Raw genomic sequence first — 18735 nt, forward strand, 5'->3', positions numbered from 1 at the left:
CACCAGGTGAAGAAAGACGAGGGTCATATAGGAGACAGATTTAAGCACCTTGGGGGACCTTGCCTGGATCGGGGAAACTGAGGTCCCCTCTTGAAGCAGAGGTCGGAGCTGGTGCCTCGATGGTCAAACCTAAGATCCAGAGCAATGTGGTTTTATCTTCGCTGTGGAACTGTGTACCAACTTTGTATAGCTCAAATACAGGAGGGTTTTAAGATGCTGTCTATTCTTTGCAGGATGTCAAGCTCATTCCTAGTGGCTGCTATACCTTTTTGTCCATTCTGTTTTGGATTGTGGTGTAAAGAATCTCTGGATATAGCAGAGGAGTGGCGAGGGGACGGGTAATGACTTCAGGTTTGCATGTCTGCTTTTTGACAATGATTTAGTTCTGTTGGCGTCTAGCGCTCACTGGGCGGCTTGTAGCTGAGTATAAAGTCGTTGGGATGAGAAATGGCATCTACAAGTCCAATGGTAAATTACTCTGCCTGGTGGATATCCCCCTTTGGAGCTGCTGAGTGAGTTGCTGCCCAAAGTGAAAGATTTCGCTTCTATCCAGTTAGTGTTTCCCAGTGAGCACAACATTGCCAATAGAAGCACTGCTTCTCCAGGCCTTTCCACACTCACTTCAGCCCTGCAGACACAGAAGTTGCCTCTTGTCCCGAAAACCAAACAAAAACGAGAGAATTGGGCCGATTTCTTTGACAGAAGCACATCTCTGTGATTGCTTTGCCTTCGTTGTTTCAATTTTGTGGCTGAGATTGTGCATTATTCTCAAAGGCAGTCAGTCCATCCTTCCTGCAGTTATTATATTTTGACATCATCCTCTCCACGGTGTCTGTGATGAGTAGGAAGTGGGAGTTGAGGTGAGGCCAGGACAAAAAGCCACTCAAACACAAAAGGCTGTTGAAAGTATAAATGCTCAGACAAAAGCTATGAAGTTTAACTCTTGGTTTGGATCTGACGTGGAGCTGGGATCGTTCAGGACGGTGTGAAAGCACTGCACTCCCGGGGGTTTGATGCCTGCTGAGCTTAGCGTCATTATAATGAGTATGACTCAGGAAACGGGTGCCTCACTGCGCTTAATCGTTCCCTTAATAAAGAGAAGCCATTAAGCATTCACAAGCAGAAGGTTGATCCAATGTGTCACATGTGGATCACTGTCTAACTCTGAGACGGCGTGCTCTGCCTTCACATGGAGCACTGTGTCGCTATTAAAGATTGTTTTGTGGATTTTCTGGGATTACGTGAAGCGAGTGGTGCAGGAACACCATGCAGAACCAAAGCTACGGATGCAGTATTTTATTATTGGCTTAAAATGGATTTCAAACAAAGATATTGAGTAACAAGACATTGAGAGAGAGAGAATGAGGTTAACAACATGTTAACGTGTGAAGAGCCTTCAGTCCTGGCTTTCCTTTCCCTACCACCATCATCTCCAGTTTATTGACACAATCACAATATAGCAGACATGATTAAGCTTCAAATCTGCCCTTTCTCAGGGTTTCAAGGCACTAAGAATACAGCTGTTAATAACCTTACCACCCACACGTGAAACATCTCAGAATTGAAATGGCAGTAATTTGTGTTCATCTTCCTAAATTGGTGCACAGACTCATGCGACATTATGCACCTTAGAAAACGTTGCGCTGGTGCCGCACAGCCTGCGTAGATAATAATTATCGGTGCCACGGAGTTGTAGGTGAAATGTTTGTGCATCAAATATTTTTGATCTTCGCCACTCGGCCTCGGGTCACGCAAACAAGCGTCGTACAGAAGGCTAGCCCACACAGACAACATAATGACATTCATCACTTACTAAGCCACAAGACATTTTACATTTAATAACTTTGATACTCCACTTTTCTTCATTATAGACGATCATGACGGGTCGATGCAGAGTATGATTAAGCAAAAAGCATCAGAACCTACTTAAGATTCTGCTCCTTGCTGTCTCATCCTCCATCTGGTTGGATTTGGTTGATTGTGAGTTATTGCCTCGGGGAGATTGATGGGAACCAAACGCCTTCATTGGCACTCGGAGACGTTCTCGCCTGGATGCTACACACTGATTGGTTGTGTGTGTTTGTGTGTGTGTGTGCGTGCACATGCGCTACACTTCACCTCAAATTGATTCTGCTGCAGACGCTTGTCCATATCGTCTCTTGACATTAAGGCCAATTGTATGGGTTGGCCTTCATCCGTGTAAATAAGAAAGGGCAACAAACACACACACACACACACACACACACACACGCACACACACACCGAGTTGTTCTTAACGCACTCCTGCCTGGCGCTTCACCAGGCAGTGGTTGACAGGCCTCGGCAGACTTCAGACCTGCTCTATGTAAAGCTCGGTCCTCACACTCCCAGCATGCATGTTGAACAATGAATAACTTTCTCTTTTCTTCCTTTCCTTTTCCGACACACAGGTGGACGCAGGTTGGATTGGTTTCTGGTCGACCGTTGGTGGATGTGTGTTTGGAGTAGCAATGGCCAGGTAAGCCACGGTCCACCTGGACGTTTCTATTGTTTGACAGTCACATGGCGTGATCATTAAATCTGCTTTTATAGTGAAGAGAAAGTAAGTAAGTAAGATTGTCCAAACAAGTCCAGTCTGCTATAACATGCATATCTACGTAGATATGGCTGCACAACTAAACAAATATTAATCCCGATCACAATTTTGGACGATCCGCTGCGATTTTTGACGTTTAAAATGCTCCGTTCATAGAAAACGTCCCTCAATTTTGAAAATGCGTTGAATTCTGGTGAAGAAAAACATTATTTCAAGTCTTATTTTAATGCAAAAATATTTATACATTAGAAGGAATGTTGGACAACATGGAAGGGAAAGCCGTACTCTTTATTTAAATGCAATTTAAGTGCAATAAAAATGTTTTTTAATGACCATAATCGTGTTTATTGTTCGTCTTCCACAAACTAACCTCTGGGCAGCCTTCTCATCCATTAGGATGTGACTTCCACTTGTGACTATTTAATATGTTGAAGTAACTTTAAGTGAACATGGCTCCAGACCTGTAATTTGCCCCCTCAGCTTTCTTAATGTTTTGGTAAAAACAAAATGGCAATTCCATCTGATTATCAGGCAAATAATCAGTGAAACCTCGATGGACCCGATGAGGCATCAAATTAGAAAATAAACATTTACTGTAACGCCTCATTTCCCTGTGCAGATCTTCTCTCCTTCATCCAGATCTGTCGTGGTTGAACTGGTGTCTGACCGGCTCCTGCCTCTTCAGCCTCGTCCTCATCCTCTTCTTCAGGGAGTCTTACGACCGCCTCTACCTGGATGTCTTCGTCTCCGTGTGACACTGCGGAGGACAAAAACAGAAACACGACTCATTAATAAAGGACTAAATAATTATACTTGCACAAAGAGGAGAAAAAAGGGAGACGTAGCTCATCCTCTTTGAAGATATTTTAGGATGTGCATATTGGTGACCGTGGTGATGGATGGCTGTTCCACGCCGATGTTTACTCTTTATACGTGATCCACTCGATGCCATACGACTGTTTAACACATGTTTTTATTTCTCAGTCTCTGTTTGTGTGTAAACGGTTTAATTAACCAGGCACGTCATGACGGACTGTTACTAGTTGTTGTTTACAGAATAAGTAATGTTTGAAGTTGTTCGTGGCTGCTCGGCAACTGGACTCGACGCTTCTGACTCCAGATCAGCATCAGTAGTCGACCCCTAACGAGGAAGTAAAGGACGATAAGCTTCCTCAGCCGATCAGCGGGCCTGGCTGTGCTGAGTCGGGGTTAAGCGAGGGACCTCCTGGTGTTTTTAGTGCTGCTCCAAACTGACTCGCTGGGAGGCTTAACTGTCCCGACGGCGTTAAGTGACCTGTGATACTGTCATTGAGAGGCAGGTACTTATGTAGCGTTTTATCGTCCTCTCAAGACGAATATTATGCAAAAATGATTTACCAAATTGATGACTGGACGCCGGCCAGACAGGCTGGAATTGTAGAAACGTGGAAGTCATCTGAACTGTTACACCTTCACATCTCAGAAGTTGTTTCGCCTATTTATGGATAATTATGTCAATTTATGGGAGACTTGCCTTTTTATGATCTAACTCAATAATGTTCATTTGTGTTTGTTTTTTTTACTGTTTTTTTTTGTTTTTTAATTAGTTTTCCTCAGTAGCTGCCAGTATTTATTGGAAATGTCTCAACACTAACAGTTAACAGACTAGTTTCACTGGAACAGGATGTTTGGTGACGTTTTCAGCCTGAGGGAGACCATTTTACTAAACATGGTCTTACGCCGCCGCGTTGTACTCGCCAAGCTGCTCCTCCTCCAAAGCACCAGCAGGTGTCTCTGCGCCAACTGAGAGTCGACTGACAAAAAACCTGAAGGGGGAAAAGAGGAAGTCCCATTTTCTTGGATTCCTTGACTGACACAACTGGAGCTGTGACAAAAACCAGTTTCAGATCTGGAGGGACATAACCACAAAGAAACGCATCAAGGCAAATGAAAAACATCTGTCACTTACAAAGTTTCCTCGAACATGTCTTCTCTTTGTCTTGTACAGCAGCTATAGGAAGTGTTTTAATGTGTTCTGGGGTTCGAGACTCTGTAAACGTCTTTCCTGGTGCTTGTTTTTCTATTTCTCACTCTCCTTGTACAGAAAAGGTTGTCTTTAACCTTCTTGACGTGTTGCCTTAATTGCCCAGTGCTGTGCGCTCCGCCTCCCTCTCTTCCACACTGACTGTTTTATCTGTATATATTGTTAAAGGTCATGCTCTTGTGTCCTGCAGCACACACTCTACACACTCGTTTCCCCAGGCTCTGGGTTGAACATGTCCTTGTTCTGTGAAAAGAAAAGAGAACAAATGACTGTTGAATATTTCCAGCACCTTATTAAAATAAACATTTTAAGATTAACGCTGCCGTTGTTCTCCTGGTGTTGAAGGATATCAAGACGCACGTCTGAGTAAGTGATTGACAGCAATCTGTTGTGTTCAGCTGTATAATTAGTTTTTCTTTTATCTATGCCCTCCTTCACCTCGCCTTATCTTCTTCTTACATTAGTGCTCTGAGACGTTCACTTATAGTTCTTTAAGTGGAAGTCCAACTAAATAGAGAATGTTTCACTGCTTGAATACATATATTTATATATACATATAAACTCATCCTTTCTGTGGGATGTTGATGCAACTCCGGCTAACTTTAGTTGCACAATCTCATGTCTGCTTTGTTTTCCTTCCACATACGAACCCTCCCAACACCCCGCCTGCCCTGCAGTTGAACCCCTTCTCCCACCATTCCCCATCCTCTAATCTTCCCCACTTACCTGCAACGCTTCCCCGTCAGTCCTGCGGTAAACATACCAGCCCTTCCTCATTCACTCTTTGCCAGATTATCTTCCTCTGCCTGCCCATCGGAGCTTTGCCAGACCCCTTTGGATAAGTTTGCTGTTTTATCTGCCTGCCTGGTTTCGGACCTTTGACTCCAGCTCAACGTGAAGTTTTAAACCTGTTTTTCTGCTGAGTCATTACAGCTGCACTGCATTTCTGACATTATTCGCTCTCTATAGAGGATGTGGTAATATTTATGATTCCTCTCATAAAGTCTGTTAAAAATAATCTGCTTGAAACACTTTCTACTGTTTGCAACCACCTTAGAAATATCTCCACACAAGGTCTGGTCTTTAATTAAGGGCTGCATGTAGGCGAGCGTGCGTGAGGGTCACTCTGACATTTGTTGGATTGTTTCTGTACAACTTGTATATTTATATTGTACAGTATATACTTTTTTTTATTTAATCTCCCTTTGAGACTTGCCTCCCCCTCCTGAACGGAGTTGAATCAACTTGCTTGACACGTCGGCTCCTCTGCAAACTGCAGTTATATAACGTCCCGAGTGCTGAGGTTCACAGGAAGGGCTATGTGCATCTTTGGAGAAGCTTCAGTTTAATACACCGCAGCCACACTGGCTGGATTCTTCTTATTCCTTATTGCTTTTCCATGAAGTTTGTTGAGTCGCGAGAGACATATTTTAAAAAGAAGGCAGCTGAGGCCAAGATCTCCTGACCTTTAGTCCCCAGGATGGGTCAAGCACTAAAAACGCTACATCAGAGGTTTTCAAAGACTGACCTCAGCTCTTCTGATCATGTTACTAAACTGATCATGGTTGAAAACATTGGTGTGTTTTACTCTTTACTTTACAAATACTACTATACACACAAACATTTAAACGTACAGTTTGTCATTTCTGACGTTCAGGGGCTCTCGATCAAAACAATAACAGCACACGGTGCATGGGGGTGTGTCATGTCAGTCAGCTTCCCCCGGTTAGGATTCCTTCAGTTCATCGTTCAGGACGTTTTTAACGGGAGCCGAATTATCCGCAGAGGTCTCCTCCTGTCCACGACAAACAGACCCGGTGCGTAAAGCTGGTAAAAACACTGAACGAATCAGTTTCATGGTAAAAAACAGTGTTTTCCTGGTGAACACTGGTCCAAGATTCTTCAGCTTGTGTCTCTGATAACTTAACTTCTAGATGTTCGATGACTAAAACCCTTCATCTGGTACAAACGGGGGATATGACACATTACAGGCGACCAAATGAAACGCAAACGTTACCTTGATTAAAATTGTTGGAACATTTGGGATCAACGAAACATAGGTCTACTTGTTTTTAGACAAACTAGTGTGGAAATGTAACACAGTACATCTTCAACATCTTCAACATTAATAACTTAGTGTGGCGTCTGACTCTCTACCTGTGGATTGTTGAGTTTAGATCTGTGTGTTACATTTGGCCCACAGCCTGTTCCTTTAAGGATCAGATGACGTCACGCTCTGGTGGGGCCTGAACTCATTTGCTGTGTTATTTTGGCAGCACAGTAATGTTCTCGCACATCGTCCCAATGCAGGAGTAGAGGAAGCTCTCAGAGGACACCTGCATCCTCAGAAATCTCTGTTTCCGGCTTCTCTTCTATGAATACAAATCCGGACGAACATGCATGATTATCCCTGCACCCCCCCCTGCACCCCCCCAGCTGGAGATGAGCTCATGCTCTGATGCTGAGGAGAAACGAAGGTCTCTGGGGCGAGTCTGCACATGCAACAGACTGTTGAAGTTTGGTTCCCATTAGCGTCAGTGGCTGTGTGTGTGAACTCAAAGAGATTAATTTCGCCTCGTCTATAAAATGATTCTGTTCGTGATCCTTTGAACTGATGCCATTAAACTGGCAGGACGTCCTGACGGAAGCCAAGACTTTTGTCAGGAATCAAATGACGTATAATGAATGTGTCCCGCGTGCCATCAGAACAGATGGTTTAATGTTGGGTGTGCCTCACATTAATGCATGGCATTTGGAAAGCAGGCCTGTGGGGATGTGAAATGAATCCACTGTTGGTTTATGGTGGTCTGTTTGGTTTCAGAGGAGCTGTCACATGCCTTCGTCACAAATCCTGCAGTGAAAGAGAATCATGCTTTGTTGACACAGTTTCGGTGTTCTCTCTGCACTGCGATAAAACCCAAAACATCAGAACTCTGATGGATAATATAACACAGCGAAAGGCTTTTCCTGCACATGAATGAACAATGGAGTAAACAGTATCCAGCTATTATTAATTGGTACATTTTATCATGGGTGTGTTTGTTTATTTGCCGGGTTGGAAATCCTACAGATGGTCCCGAGGAAAGGTTGTTGAGTTGCTCTAAAGGGTTCGCAGCCAAACACTCGGTGCTGTTTATATACAAGATATTGTTTTTAAATGAGACTTTGTGATGATTGGAGCATTATTCTGTTCTTAAGGATTTAAATTCATAAACACAAACGTTCTCATAAGTCAACCTTGTCACTCTGCAACAAAATCTGTTGATTTATTTCGTGCTTCACAAAGAAAACCATGAGATGCAAAGACAAACATGTTCAAATGGAGCTCCCCGGTTTAATCCAAGGATGAAACAATCAGATCTTCACTTGTTGAAGATCAAAATACCTGTCGGAGACAAACGGAAGCTGCAAAAACACTTTTCTTTTTACAATGAGGCCTCAGCTTATACTCAAGCTCCCCCGTCAAGCACGGGACAAAAGAGGTGGCTGACTGTGTGTTTCTTGTCAGACAGAGATAAGGTAATGATGCATACACCCCCCACTGTTCACAGACACGACACTAACTGTTTATCAACAGCCTTCCAGCAGCAGTTCACTTCCAATATCTTCCTCTGGTTTGTTGTCGGGTTGGACGTGGAGAGGAGGGAGACACTCAGTGAAACAATAGTCCAACAATAGTCCTCTTTTACCCACAAGCATTTTGGGTATTTGGGCTTTTGTTGTTGGTGCCTTTCAGTGCTGTGAAAACAGCTGGCTGAGTGTTGCTGTCACTGCGTCGGACGTTTTTTATACTTCATCTTTTGTGTCCTCCTTTTATATGCTGCTTGTAACATTTCCCTGTTGTGTGTTCAAGGAGACGCTGCTTGTTTTTCTTCCTCTTGTGGCTAAAAGTCACTCGTGTCTCCTTTCTAGCGTTGCACCTCAATGTCTCCTTGGGTGTCCCCGAGCTCCACAAGTCCCTTAATTGACTTCTCCTGGATTATGAAAAATGAGCCCTGCTTTTAAATGGCTCATTTAGCAGCGCTGCTATCACAGAGTCTGTTACTTTATCTTCAATGTAATAAAAAGTGCTCGGTGCTCCAGATTAGAAGCGATGGGCTGCAGAAGCCAAAGCTACCGGCATCTGACAGCTGGCCACTAATTTGCCAATTTATCAATGGGGAATTTGACGAGTGTGTCCGCTCCTGTGGGAAAAACACAACATATCAAGGTATAAATGCTCCACTGGCATTAGTAATAACCAAGAGACGTATGGGAGACGTAAGGAGGCACGCACGCATGCACGCACGCACGCACGAACGCACGCACGCACGAGGGCTGATTTAGGGTTTACAGAGCGTTTGTCACAGGTTGACGGGCTGTGACAGTTATTGTGTGACAGCCATGCGTCCCGAGCAACAAATAAAACTCACACGTGCTCATTAGTTGCAAGTTGCTCTGAATGAAAGCATCAGCATGCACACGAGCACTCTCTGCTCTACGTGACAACAGGTGTGAAGGCTCATTATATCACATCCAGTGTACTCCAAGGCATTTATAGTCAACAGTTTAACACTGTTATGAACCATACAATACATAAATACCCTTTTAAGAAGAAGAATATCATCGTATAGATTCCTGTAGTATATAAATATGGTCGGGGGGGGGGGGGGGGGGGGCATAACTGTGTTATGAACATACTGAACATAGTTTATGCTGCAGAAGTTTGTAGTTTGAGGTTTTTCCATAATAAAATCCCCATTGAAACTCTATATTATTCAACTGGTTCAGTTCTTTATCTGGAAACCAAAGTTTTACAACTTTTATATATATTCTGGGTGGAGTTTAAATTTTAGAAATGAAAGTAACATTTCATTTCAAAAGTCAATGAAAACATATTAGAAGGTCAAGGCTGATTGAAATTGATGAGCCATGATGCTGTCGCTGATTAAGTATCCTTTATTATTCATAAAACTACCTGTGTCAAACTTCCTGAGATCTTCTGAGAGAAATAAAAAAGCATCCACCTGCAATGCCAGGTTCTGCTTGGCTGAGACTCCTCAGCTCTAATGCAGGAGGACGTGGCCCTGACGGAAGCAGCATGTCCTCTGAGCAAGAGCAATTATGATAAGCATGCAAGCGGAAAGGCTGTAACCAGAAGAACAGTGTGACAGGCTTTGATCCGGCAGGCTGCCTATTTAAATCACAGCTCACCTCCCCTGCAGACGCCATCCTCAGTTAATGTAGAGGGGCTTTTGAAAAGGAGTCTGGGCCCTCTGCAGGCTCCTGTGTGCTCCTGTCATGATATGCAGCTGTTTCACCACTTGAAACATCATTTGTTCCCCCTGCCCTTCCTCCTCATCAAAGGTGAGTGAAGGTGCTTTTGTTAGGCCAGACTGCTGAGTGATGTTTTCCTTTAAATGGTTATTTAGACGGTATGCCTCAGTAGCATAGCCTGTGGACGCACATTGAAGCATCTCAAAGGCTCTGAGGGGAAAGTTAGCTCAATTAACTTTCTATCAAAACACCATACAAGTAAAATTCTTTGAGCTTTGGGTCCAGACTTTCCTGACAGTGATATTATTAAAAAAAGAAGGATACTCCGTTTGACCCTCGTCTCTGGACACCAAAATGTTTCACTGAGGGGAGGATATAATGAACTGTGACATCCTTTCAGATGAGAGTACAAAACACAGATATCATCCCCACTGTATTTGCAGGAATTTAATTAAAGCTGTTGCCCAGTTATTTCAAACATGCCATTTTAAAAAAAGAGCAGTAATCTACATTGTGAAACTTGAAAATCTCATCAAAGTTTCATTCTTACTATATAGTTGCAGCATGGTAGTTTAGAACATGTTGCATGTCAAATGTTCTGTGCTGCAATGCTCTTTGTTTAATATGCAAAGCCATTTTTAATTGGTCTTAACTGTCTTAATTGCACTTACAGTGAAGTGTTAAATAAGCAAAATAACTTTAGTGTAGTGTCTTTAGTGTAATTATTTTTTATTTGCTAAGTATTTTAGTTTGAACTGACTACCAAAATACAACTTAATTTAATGTATTTTGTATTTTTGTAGTTATTGTTGATAATCTTTGGCAACACATTAGAAATTACTTTATTACTGAGCAGCTGTGAACCTCTCATGTCATACCTCTGTTTCATTGGTTTAACTAGCTGTCAATCTTGCCTATTAGCCAATCGGTAACGACGATTATGACCTATCGCGTTTTGTGGTGGGAGGGACTACAGAGAACAGTAGCAGTTAAGTTTTGTAAAACTTTGTAGTGAATTTATTTAATGTAATTTGGTTAAGACAAAAACGATTTAATTCCTTGTAAATCTCAAAATATAACTTTATTTGGAGGAATTATTTGTCTGTAATTTAGTTTAATTGACGGTAAACGCCAAATCAACCCAACCGACTGTTGCTAGTTGACGTTAGCTAATTGACGTTAGCCGTTAGTGCCGTTAGCTTGGATGAGAAAAGCCCGGATGTGTCCTGGGTGAGTATAGATGCTTTAACTTTAATGATATTTCCACTTAGAATTAATGAGATGTTGTATAAGAGTTTGTGAATGAATAGCTAGTGTCTGTGCTTCTATCACACACAGGTCTCTAGTAGAAATACCTAAAACCCGCCGCCTGTGTCTCCACCTCATTCGACGTTGCTGGACCTGGAGATGAGATGATCTGCTTCACTGTAAGTACGAATCACTTTTATTAAAGTATATGTGAGCTCCAATAAAATGGTGCTATAGTTCGAGTAGCAGAAACCAAAGTATATTGTGTTTTACATCCGTGCTGACAGGATTAGTTTGATTGACAGAAAATTGGTCTACAACAATTTTGATTATCAGTCTTTGTGTCCAGCTCGTACCTGTCAACCCTCCCGTTTTCCCCGTATTTTTACTTCTATCCCGTTTTCCTCCCGTTTAAATATGTTCCCGTAATTATCCCGTATTTTTGAGGGGTTGCAGTTCGGTGACCTGAGGATCTCATCACTGCTCTTTGCAGATGATGTGGTCCTTATGGCATCATCGGTCTGTGACCTTCAACAGTCACTGGATCGGTTCGCAGCCGAGTGTGCAGCGGTTGGGATGAGGATCAGCACCTCCAAATCTGAGGCCATGGCTCTCAGCAGGAAACCGGTGGATTGCCATTACCCCAAGTGAAGGAGTTCAAGTACCTCGGGGTCTTGTTCGCGAGTGAGGGGACGATGGAGCGAGAGATTGGCCGGAGAATCGGAGCAGCGGGGGCGGTATTACAGTCACTTTACCGCACCGTTGTGACGAAAAGAGAGCTGAGCCAGAAGGCAAAGCTCTCAATCTACCGGTCGATCTTCGTTCCTACCCTCACCTATGGTCATGAAGGCTGGGTCATGACCGAAAGAACGAGATCACGGGTACAAGCGGCCAAAATGGGTTTTCTCAGACGGGTGGCTGGCGTCTCCCTTAGAGATAGGGTGAGAAGCTCAGCCATCCGTGAGAGACTCGGAGTAGAGCCGCTGCTCCTTTACGTTGAAAGGAGCCAGTTGAGGTGGTTCGGGCATCTAGTAAGGATGCCACCTGGGCGCCTCCCTAGGGAGGTGTTCCAGGCATGTCCAGCTGGGAGGAGACCCCGGGGAAGACCCAGGACTCGGTGGAGAGATTATATCTCCTCACTGGCCTGGGAATGCCTCAGGATCCCCCAGTCGGAGCTGGAGGATGTGGCCCGGAGAAGGGAAGATTGGGGTTCCTTACTGGAGCTGCTGCCCCCGCGACCCGATCCCGGATAAGCGGTAGACGATGGATGGATGGATGGATGGATGGATAATTAAAAAAAGTGTAAAGTGGCCTCCTGAAGAGCAGGTGGCAGTATTATGTTTAACTTTAGCTGAAAAACGTTATCCGCCATTAAACACACAGAAGAAGAAAACAGGAACAATAACACAGAAGAAGAAGACGAGAACATATGGATGAGAGTCACAGTGAACGGGAGATAGATGGAGATGCAGTTGTACCTGCCAAACAAGTTAAAACTTTATGCAAGTACCAAATGAGAGGAGACGTTCACTTATTTATTAAAAGCAGAGTCGGGCAAACTCGTGCTTTTTGTAAAGTGTGCCATTCAGATTTCCTGAATGTATATACCGTACTTTATGTGTTTACGTTTACATTATATGGGTAAAATATGGGCGGAGTCCGCCAAAAAATGTCCCTTATTTTGAAATTCCAATGTTGACAGGTATGGTCCAGCTTGTTTAATACGATGATTCAAATTGTAAATGTAATATCCTTGGGTTGTTTGTCATTATTTTCATAATTTTATACGTTTACCAATATATTAAAGGGCTGATACTGATTATTAGTAATCAATGAGGCCTATGACTGATATTTGGAACCAATATATATTTGCAGTAAAAAGTCAAACTCGGCGTCAAAATTCAGAATAACACAAAACTTAGTTTAAATGCTTTTTAAGCATATATTTAATTAATTGCTGCAAATTCAAACTTTTCAACATTATCTTACTATAAACTATTCCTACTATTAAACAAGACTGCATTTCTAATTAGCTGCAAGGGTCCGGCCTGCTTGATGTGAATTTCGTCATCTGCCCATGTGTGTGTATGCAGCCTGCGTTTACTGCACGTGAACACCACATACATTTACGTATACAACCAATGAATGAAACATGCGTGCATGTGTGCTTCTGTTGGGAGAGAGGATTCAGACGTAAGTGATGTACCTGTGTATTATTAATTAGGCTACTAGTGCAGTGCCCGTGCAAAACGTGCCTGTTCGGATCGGGCTGAATGGCCTGTGGTGGGGCTGCTGCTTGCAGGTTTCTTTGACAGCCGTTCATACAAACAACTTTACACTCGACGCTGCACTTCCTCGGATCCTGAGCGATACACTTGTCATGACATAGTTGTGTCACACTCCCATGTTGCGGTTACTCACAGTCAGAAACAGCAGTGAAATACACTTGTACATAACTACTGTATAAAGTACAGCTTGGAATTATGTAAGGGCGATGTTTTGACAGCGGAAATGCTATTAGTGTTAAATGAGTATGGCAAAAACACAATTTGAGTTGCAGAGTGGAGCTGTTCCAGGAGGCTGTCCGCTTGTGCTCGTTGACTTTGAAGTGAAGAAGAGTTCGGTTGTAATGTTGGTATATCCAGCAGCAAAAGAGAACTGCAGTCAATTATCCGCAGCGTCTAAAGGAGTCGCATTCTCCCTCTTACATTTTCATTCATCAACAATTTAGTCAACTTTGTGAAAAATAAGAGTCAGTAGGCTACCCCTGTTATTACAATATACCAGATACATATTTAATCATCCTTTCATATCCTCTGCTGCTATGTACGTATTTATTTGTACAGTATTTACTGGGCATCTTGGGCACAAAACGTTTTTTCAGGTGAATATAAGTATCCTATGTGACTCAGATATCCAATTTTAAAAGGACTTGGATCAAAATACTTGATCCAGCCATCTCTAGTTATTACTGTCACTTCCATCTCTGCTGTGATGACCTTGGTGTATTCTTGTGCGGAGGATGAGGTCAGAGTCTAGACACCAAACAATAGTCTGTCAACATAATAGCTGTACCATGTGACTTGACTGACTGAATTATTATCATCTGTCTCAGTGCAGGAAAATAAAACTAAAATCACGGTGATGTTTTCCTCTCTCTGGTTGTCTTGAAACCTGTGAGTCTTTTTTCTCTGTGACCCTACTGGGCAGAAAATTATCAGTGCAAAATGTCAATGAGAGTCCAGGCAGGGTCGGTGGTTTCATTAACCCATCCCTGTTCCGGCGGTGCAGCCAAACAGCACCCGGTTTGATCTTGACAGCTGCTGTCGACCATCAGCGGGGCTGTTGGTGACGCCAGCAAGCTGAAGCAAGATGCCAAACAGCCTCCTGAGACATGGCAGAGAGATGTGTGGTGTGTTTGTGGGAAACAGAAAAAGTGTGTGTGTGTGTGTGTGTGTGTGTGTGTGTGTGTGTGTGTGTGTGTGTGTGTGTGTGTGTGTGTGTGTGTGTGTGTGTGTGTGTGTGTGTGTGTGTGTGTGTGTGTGTGTGTGTGTGTGTGTGTGTGTGTGTGTGTGTGTGGGTGGGTGGGTGGGTGGGTGGGTGATGAATACCGAAGGGAAAAAAAAGAAAATTGAGGTTTGATTAAGAGCCAAGTTGGAGAGAGAAGTAAATTGCTGTTTTTTCTCTCGATTGTTTCCTTTGATGCCAGCACTGAATGAAAAATATTTCATTGCATATTGTTTTATGCACATTGCTTCTAGAAATGTTACTGATAAGATGTACAGGGTGTACTCCATGATGGAAACGTGCGCCTAAATCTAAATAATGTAAAGACTTTTCTTTACGTTATGTCAGAGATGGTTTTCAGTTTTTATCTCCCTGCTGTGTATGTTTATGGCAAGACTAAATAATAGGCTATTCATTTAATAAATATTTTTTGAAATGTCCACAGAGTTAAATCAAAAACATTATAACGTGCACAAATGCAGTTTTTACAGGTTTTTCCATTATTTAAATTAAGTTAAGAATAAGCAATAACTTCAATATGCTCCATGTTGCACTGCAGCACCGAGTTGATGTGGAACAACAACATCTCCCCATACTCACACACACAGGTTTGTACTTGTGAGGACAAAATATAAGAACAATTACATGATTATTCTGCAACTATTCTGTTGTCTCAGATTCTCAAATGGGAAGATTTTACCGTTCGTCAGACACAGTGTGTGTGTGTGTGTGTGTGTGTGTGTGTGTGTGTGTGTGTGTGTGTGTGTGTGTGTGTGTGTGTGTGTGTGTGTGTGTGTGTGTGTGTGTGTGTGTGTGTGTGTGTGTGTGTGTGTGCTGATTTTAATCATATCCTTAAAGTCTTAATCCTGAAAAGGCCCCTTTTGAAAAGTGAAGAAAGGCCTTCACTTTTCAAATAAAGTCTTTGTGCTCAGTTTAAAACTTGAATGAGAAAGATACAAGTACAAGAGAACACACACACACACACACAGACAGCTGGCAGTATGCATCCATCTAAATTAATTTTAGTCATGTAGTTCTTCTCTTTCACACCCTGTGCACTGACTTCACCGCAGTGTTCAATCTGTTCCTGTGAAGGTGCTAAAACCTGTAAACCTCCTGATCCCTTCACCAACAGGCAACAAGAGCAGAGCATAAACATGACGAGAGACCTTTTAACAATGAGCCTGTTTGTCGTGTACAAGTTAAACACAGTGGAGCCCAGGTTTGCCTTCACCGTGAGCACCACGGGCTCAGAGAGGGCTTTACCTGGGACAGAAGCAGGAGAGCACAGATGAATGTTGTTGCCAAATTCTCCTGTGATGCTCAAAACCCAAAAGCTTGCAGCTATTTTCCGGTTTGACTGATTTCACAACTGGGATGTAGAGCAAAACTGTGCACAGCCAGACTGTAATTCTCAGCATTCCTGGCTTCAACGCCCACATGCAGCGCTGCTCTCACAGCACAGCTCATGAACGGAATGGTAAAAAATAAATCTGGTTTTTATGCACTTTCCTCCACAAACCGGGCCAAGAGTTCGCTCTGCAGCAGGTACAGAGATGCACCATGACTCAGTTCAACTAAATTCCTGTACAGAACATTTGAGTTATTGGTTTGGAGAGGCGGTGGAGGAATGAAGCTAAATTAGTACCGGAAGTAATGATGCCCCGAGGCTGGAAGGGAAGAGAGATGTTGAAAAATCCCTTCGTAGTCCATTCATCACCCCGTCTATCGCTGCAGCACCGTGAAGCAGGAACACAAGCCATCAGGTTAATACAAATGCTGCTTGCCGTGTAAACACACTGCTATGAACACAATGCATCAATGTTTTGTCCTTGTGGGCTCCGTATGATTGTTGTTGGCTGGTTTGGCAAAGTCTGAGTTTTGAGGGCACGGAGGAGAGAGAACTTTTCTCACCTTCTTATAGAAGCTTTTCTTTGAAAGACATTGTCAGTTAATGGAACACAATGGCTTTGATGCACGTGTGTGTGTGTGTGCGTGTGCATGTGTTTCAATGACATTGCAGGAAAAGGAATCAAACGAGCACAAGGACAGAGAAATTGCTTAAAAGCCTGTCGGAGCGTGTGGCGAATGCGTAGCCTGAAACCGCTTTGCAATTACTTTGTCACTTTGTCATTTTTTGAAACTTTAATACCCATGTTTCCGTTTTTGTTGTTTAAGCACTTTGGAATTCCCATGCTTCAAATGCAGGCCTACAAATGGGCATATGCTCAAACTGTAGTGTAGAACCAAAGCCCCGGGCTGTATAAATGTTTCACGTCGAACAACTTAGCACCACCTAAGATCTGTGTCTGAAGTGTTTTGTGTGTTGAATGCATTAACCAGCCACAAGAAGAGAGGGGCGAGATCCATGTTGCAGCACACAGACCTGCCATGGCATTGGTTTAAATATAAACGTAAGGAGCATTTACTGAAGACAAGTGTGTTTCTTTGACGGCATCAAGTGAGCACAAAGCCTTCTGGTCATATTTGAGTGTAAACTTAATGTATTAGTGGGAACATGAAATGGAGGTCTGCTCCTTTTATATGATTCTGACACCTTTTGTAAGATGCAGGATCCAAGGTAAGGACCTTACCTGCTTCACACTTAAAGGTACAAGCGTCTCCATCAATATTTTTGTGTCATCAGCAGTTTTATTTGCGACACTGTCATCAATATTGCTTCCACTCAGTGCAGCTGCCAGCCTTTACAACCTCTGTCAGCTGGTTAAGTAGGTTGAATAAAAGGCAATGGCTCACTCAAGCTCTGCGCTGCGCAACTACAATAAACTCCAATTTTTCTTCGTCTTGGAAACAGTCCCCCCCCCACTGGAGCGGCCAAATGTGCAAGCTGGGCTCTGTGTGAGAGGCAGAGGTTGGAGGTGATTTAGCTCGTTAGGTCTCCCCTCTCTGCTTTATTAGGAGGAGGAGAGGACTCTCCATCACTGCCGGCTCCGTCTCTCCCACTCATCTCTCTTTGTCAGTCGGGGTTAACTCGTAGCACCATTAACCCATCCTGTTCTCTTACAAGCAAATGCAAGCAGAGCATCCCAACTTCTCCTTCAACTACTTGACCTTATGACCTCTAAGGGCTGGTGTTGCAAAGACCTGTTACCAATGTACTAACTATACTGTACAATGGACACTGTACTCCCAGATGGTGTCCATGCCTTTCAATGTAAGTTGCTCTGCGACCTTGTGAAAACAGTTCTTAGGTAGTGCTCAAGCGCCGATTTGCAGATGCAGAGCCGACGCGAATTCTGTTTGGTCTTTTGTAGGAGCGGATCGTAAAGTCGGGGCTAAAGCCGTGTAGTGTGAACTAGGCATAAAGTGTAGTGTTTGTGTGTCTGCTTGTATTGTTAGCAGCTTAGAGGGACAGACCTGAATAGACAGCTTGATTTTGTTCTACAACAGATTGCAATTAAGTGGATTCTTGACTTCTTGATTTTTATTTCCAATACAACCAATTCCCTCGGAGTTCCTCCCAGACAGGCTTTGCCCAGACCCAGAAGACCCACAGAAGAACTGGCCAGTGGATTAATGCTAAGCTGATGAATCATATACAAACAATTACCCTGTTTTCTCTTAGAGTAAGATGGAAAGATGTGATGGCAGAGGCAACAAAGTCTCAATCCCTGCAGAGCATGAGAGCAATTTTCTGGCCGCAACTTCAGACGATGTGTGATCTGCCCATCCTGTCTCATTGTGAAAACACAGACACGTCTGTCTGCCGGACGCCTCCTGGGACGCTGCACAACACGCATGAAAAACAACCGGCTGTTCGCTCTGAAAACACGACAACATGGAAAAACATCAGCTGATAATATTATGCAACTGTGATCGATGCTGGGTGCTCGTAGTGTTTGAAGTTTCTCAGACCAACATTGGGCTGCTGCTGCACTGGCCGTCGAACATTATCTTCAACATGCACTACTTCTTATTAAACTTGCTTTGAAAACAACTCCTTCCAACAACTGTAAACTTGCATACGTTCCAATTAATTTTACAAGATTAGATTTGAACATATCCTGATAACATTATCACCGATGCCAGTTCTTCCTGAATAGAGCCTGAACGCACCTTACTGCAGGTCAGCAGCTCTCCAGCTGATTTCAACACACATTTGTGT

At 43.2% G+C, this 18735-nt stretch overlaps 1 long non-coding RNA gene across 1 annotated transcript; it reads left to right on the top strand.

Annotated features, from left to right (window-relative positions):
- Positions 1–10851: 10851 nt before the first annotated feature.
- LOC115026770 (uncharacterized) lies at positions 10852–18304 on the top strand. The gene is made up of 3 exons (XR_003834327.1): positions 10852–11084; positions 11193–11281; positions 18196–18304. It is a non-coding gene; the product is annotated as an uncharacterized LOC115026770 (long non-coding RNA).
- The last annotated feature ends 431 nt before the right edge of the window (positions 18305–18735 follow it).

The sequence above is a fragment of the Cottoperca gobio genome, chromosome 21 (assembly GCF_900634415.1).
Source record: "Cottoperca gobio chromosome 21, fCotGob3.1, whole genome shotgun sequence".
Lineage (NCBI taxonomy): Eukaryota > Metazoa > Chordata > Actinopteri > Perciformes > Bovichtidae > Cottoperca > Cottoperca gobio.